The sequence below is a fragment of the Aythya marila genome (genome assembly GCF_965140915.1).
Source record: "Aythya marila genome assembly, chromosome: 1".
In the NCBI taxonomy this organism is placed as follows: Eukaryota; Metazoa; Chordata; class Aves; order Anseriformes; family Anatidae; genus Aythya; species Aythya marila.
The window spans coordinates 128,852,180-128,857,991 of record NC_139042.1 but is presented as its reverse complement, the minus strand read 5'-3'; positions in this window follow the sequence as shown (position 1 = coordinate 128,857,991).

Below are 5,812 nucleotides of genomic sequence, written 5' to 3'. Positions count from 1 at the left end.
CAGCGCATGGCCAATAGCACACAGACCAGAACTGGTGCATCTATCTGGGGAGTTGTATACGTGTGAGGGATGGAGATGTTAAGTCCCTTGGCTAACAGAGGGCTCTTGGGGCACCTCCCTCCTGTCATGTCCTTGGAAAATGCATCATTGGCCTCTGGAGTTTGGCATTATGTCCTGTCCTCTGGGCACACCACAGATGTCCATAAGCAAGCACACAGCAGCAACCTTCCCAGGAGGGCAGGTGAGGCCATCTCCTCCAGGGGGAGCCCAAGGCAAGAGACGCCCTACCCAGCTCCGACCAGGCTGAGAATATTTGTTTGGCATTAAAGCACTACTGATGTTCCCAGGAAAAGCCTGATGGTTATTTACAGATGTTAGGTGTGTATTGGGCTAAGTGTAGGTGAAGATTTTGAACCGTGCACTTCTGGAGCTAGGGACGTGCTTCGATGCCAGAGATATTTGATGGAGGTCCAGCAGGAAGATACAGATGAAGGTATTTCCCAGAAACCATACTCATTTCCTTTCTAAAAAGCAACAGGCACATCTCTAACAAAAAGCAAAAGCCCTTCACAACCCCATTGCCTGCAAAACAAAGGGTGTACAATAATTAAATGGTTGCTAGACCTCCTCCCCAACCTCCTCGTTTAACTTATTTGAAATTTGCTGAAACTTCAGTTCATACAAAAAAAAAATAACAATAAAATCAACTTCAGGCAAGCAGCATCAAGAGTTCCATCCCAGACACTTGAACTCTGACAATAATATGTAGCTGGCACCAGGCTCTGATCAGAAAAAGGATGGAAGAATATGAATGGATAGTAGTAGCTGCAGGGCTTATTTTACAGGCAAATATGACACACCTTGTAAAGCAGAATACTTCTAGAAGGAAAAACTTCCAAGCTTTTTAATAGAAATTTACCCTAGGAGCAGAGAGGGTCTTTGCAGAAACCCAGAGGGAGGGAAGGTTTGCTCACAGCCTAACAAAATGTTGTTGGAAGTGAGTGGCTCCCTATTTGGCTCACATTTGCACAGCAGGGAAAACACAGGAAACAGCTTTCAAGATATGCTGACAGGATCAGGAAGGGGAACTGATAGCAGCAAAATCTGCTTTTAATAACTGCGGTGCTAAGCCAAGGGTGGATCTAAACTCGTCCTTGCTAAGAGAAATTTTTTCTTTCTAGTGGACCTTGGCATATTATTGGGGCTGCTAATCCAAAGACAAAGGGACCTTGATGTGAACAGTTTGGCAAGCGGTGCCTTTATTGGTGGTTCAGCTTCCTGCCTCATTTCCACCTTCAGTTTTGTTTCTTTTTCCATGGTAACGTTCTTGATCATGAGCACTCCATCCTTCAAAAACCCATAAAAGATGGGTGTGGTTGATCTAACCTTGGTTGCTAACTGACCAGAGCATCACAAGAGAGAGCCAGAGGACAAAATCTACAGCTTCTCTTCTAAGAAAGCAGCTGAACAACAGCTGTGTCTGTGATAACTTTTCCCAGACAACTGCCCTATGTAAAAGACAATTGTTAATTATCTTGCCAGACAGGTGATGAAGTATTTTCCCTATACTTAGTGCACTTGCTTCTGTCAGGAACAAATTCTTAGTTAGCCCACAAGTGGTACATGTTTCCAGATGTATAAAAGAAATTCATTCTCAGTGAGGTCAATAACAAGTGGGGCACTGCAGGTGCCTACAGGAAACTGTCCTGTTTATGCTTAACATCTGTATCAATAAGCTTATAGAGATAATAGAGATAATGGACTGCACTCTCCCTGTGCTTGCAGGTTACAGCAAACTGGGTGGACCAGTCAACATGCTTAAGGGCAGGGCTGTCATCCAGAGAAATAGACATGCTGGAGGAATGGGCCAACTGGGACCCTATGAAATTCAACAACAGTAATTGCAAAGCCCTGCACTTGGGAAGAAGTAGTACTACAGGTTGAGGACTGCCAGGTGAGGAGGTGGGCAGCTCTGCTGAGAAGGCCCTTCATATGGGGGGAGGTCGGTGTAGACAGCAAGCTGAACATAAGCCAGGGGCGTGTCCTGGCAAAGAACACCAACAGCATCCCAGGCTACATCTGCAGGCTATATACATAGTGGATTAAAGAAAATCATAATACTTAACTTGTCAGCACTGAGTAGACTACATCCAAAATACAGTGTCCAGTTTTAGGCTCCCTTAATATCAGCCATTGACAAACTGGAGCGAGCTCAGTGGAGGACAACTGAGATGGTCAGCTTGCTGGAGCATATGCACTGTGAGAAGATGCTGAGGTTGTAGTGTTTGTCCATACTGGAGGAGACTGGGGTGGGGTGTGGAGACACACACTCACCTAATAGCAGCCTTCCAATATGTGTGAGGAAGTTAGCAAAAATAGAAAGCCATTTCGTCTGTCCTCTCTCTTCAATATATTTACATTATATTTGCCACCTTCCTTTTTTTTTTTTTTTTTTTTTTTTTTAAAATGTGCACACCATGCAAGAACCTTCACCCATGTGTGGAGGAAGAGCAGCAGAACCACATATTGTGTGAGAAAGATGGGAGTGGGAAGAAAATCCCTTTCTGTCCCACAAACACAATCTGAATGCTTGCACAGCCTCCAAGCAAATTAAAATACAGAAAAATACAAATTCAGTGAAAATAATTTTCTTTGGATAGTGGCTAGGGTGATTCTAATGTTTGAGGGTCTACAACTCATACTAATCCCATAGAACAAAACAAAAGCTTTATAAGAGCAGAGGTTCCTGGGGGCTGTAGTTTCCTGATACCAGGGACAGAGCAGCTTCCCCTAGAAGAGACACTGCTTAAGAAGTAGTTTCTCATTTATTACGGACACTATGATGACTGAGGCCAGAGTTGGACTGGATACAGAAGGGCAGCTGGGTTTTTCACCCTAGGTCATGAAACACAAAGTAGGTCTCTGCTCACCCTTGTGATGTGAGAATTTTTACCCAGTCAGTATACTAACAAAAACTGAAGACAGACACATGGCAGTGGTTAATTTGGGCTTTGCCCTCTCTCTTCTCTCTGCCCCATACACCCAACCCAGCACAGGCAGCCTTAGTGCCATGGAAGATGAGGACCAACCAACCTGTTATGTAGCACAACACAGCTATGCAGGCTACAGGACTGGCCTCTACCCAAAAGAGGAGACAGACTTCACTGGCATGTCCAAACAATAATGATTTTTCTGTCTTCAGTCTCACTGGTAATAAAGTCACAGTGAATCGCAAAGGATGAATGAGTCCCATACAAGAAGGGGCAAAACAGTAACTTCTATTGAGCACCCACTGCCACTTTTAACATCTGACTGCACACTGTGCCCTGAACAGCCTCCACAGAGCATGCACAACTTGCTGAGAGCCAGCCCTATCTCCCCTCTTCCCCTATGGCATGGCTGATGGTGGGATGTAACCTGACATTCTGAGGTGCCAGCCTCCCTGCTGGCCCCTCATTCTGCAAGTGGAACCATGCTGGAGCACAGGGTGAGGTAGCGATCACAGAGACTGACAAACCCCAGCAGCAGAGGAATGTCAAGGATAGCAATTAGACAGATTCTTTTAATTACAGCTCTCAAACATTTCCAGCACTGAGGTGAGACTGTGGCTTTGGAAAAAGCTGTTGAGTGCTGCCTCAGCTTTCCACAAGCAGAGGCAGTATATGCATAAGCTGAAGGTGCAGTTTGCATCATGCTTCACCCATTTTTCAAGCTGAAAAACCTGTCAAGCAGCAAAACTTCCCTGGCTCTCCTCCACCCATATTCCTTCCTTGTTCCAAGCCCCAGAGCAGCATCTCAAGACAAACTCCTTGTTATCAGCAGGACCTGCCATGCTAATGTTGATGCAGCAGGAGCCATTTCTTCAGTAGGACAGAGCAGCAGAAACACAGCCATCCAGTGTGTGGCAAGTTCGGATTAAATGTCAGTGTTGAGAACAAGGCATAAAAGGTCACTTCTCAGCCTGAATATCTATTCAACATTAAATAGGCAGTTAGAAAAGAGAAGCATTCAAGTGCCATGAATAGCTGCCTTGTGGATTCATTTTGTAGAAGCCATGCATGTGGAAGCCTGTGTCCAGCAGTGGAAAATCTCACTAATCTATTTTTATCATTGCCAGCAAAGTCTGGCAGCTGTCTAGATGTTCTAGGTTCATTTAAAAGTGACTTTTGATAGGGTTCAAGGTCCTCAATGCTGACAGTTCAAATTAGGTCATTTCCTCAGAGCTGCCAACAGGCAGAAACTGAAGAGGTGGCTATCTTATAATCATCTTAATTATACAGTGGCTGTAGGCATAAACCACCCTCTAAACATAGAAGCACAATGAAACCCAGCCTGGACTGTGCTAAGTTTGTGCTTGTGCATGTTCTCCTCAGCTGGACAAGCAGCTGTCCCTGAGGGACAGCAACCCCCTCACCAAGCCGTCCCAGGAGCCCATGAGACATCCCCCAGAAATAGCAATCTGACTCACCTTTGTGACCAGCATCTTAGTCCTCATCACTTTTTTTCCCCTGCCCAGTTGTTCCTAGCCCACCTCTGTGACATGTGCTTGGACCACAGATTTAGCCAGAAAACACTGGAGTAGTAGAGATATATGAGCAGTTCCTAAAAACTGTCTGCAAACATTTCATAGTCTTTTGTCCTGATGGGTAGAGGGGACATAGGATAGTCCTGATCCAGATAACCTGTCAACATAAATCCATGTTTTTGCTACTGAAGAATTCCTTTCCTGAGTCATAGATAACTACAGCTTCTCTCCACCCTTTACAAGTCCATTAATTGCTGAAAGTCAGAACATGAACCAATGGTTTCAAGTTTTTTAAAAATGTCTGGTTAGATATATTCTCCCTCCCAATCTGTTGGCTTGCACCTTTCTTTCCACTACTGTCAGCTTCTTCCCACATCCCATTTCTACATTTCAGGGACCCATTTTCATTATACTTGATTCTATTTCTGGTGTGCTAGGACTCCTTTAAAATGACAGTGTGCTGTAATACAGCAGACTTTCCCAGCTCTACTTTAAAAAGAAAAGCTCTTTTCCCAGCGATAAATCCTGTTCCTGTGGAAAACCAGGTTCGCCCTACCTTCTTCCAACATTGCTGGCCACACAGCAAGCTTGAGGCTGTTTCTGATGCAGGCTAGGTCTGATTTTAAAGTATCTTTCTTCTGGTAAATACCTCAGATTCCTGGATCCAGTCTTCCCAAGAACTTCATAAAGTCCTTGCCGCTTGGCCAAACATCTGAGCTTGGAGCAGCATATGCTGTTTCCTGGTATAAATTTCCATATTTTGTACATTTATTCTTCCCCACTGTCCTTGGCTAGCTTACAAGAAATTAATAGCTATATTAATAATAATAATAATAAGCTAGCTAATAACAGCTAACTTACAAGAAATTAAACTTTAGCAGTTTGGCTTTATCTTCCCTTGTTTTCCTCACAGCAATGGAAAACAGGCAAAGCTGACAGCAACCTCAGAGTAATACAGTGCAAAACCCACCAATGCCTCCATACACACAAAACAGAAACCAGCAGCAAGCTGTGCTCTGCCACTTTGCCACGTGCATTTTGGCATTGTGCAATCTCCACGCATCATCCATTTGACAGCACTACAGGCAGTGCTTTATGTTACTGCATGACATAAGACTTACTCCCATGATCAATTAACACCTCTTGTGGTATCCCAGTCCAAGCAAGTATTTAGACCAGGGCTGCTGTTACCCCACAGCTCTTTGCTATCCACAAAGATTTCCCATATGTAAATATGTTAAAAAAAGTGACACATCTGGCCACAATATTACTCCATGTCAAGCAAAT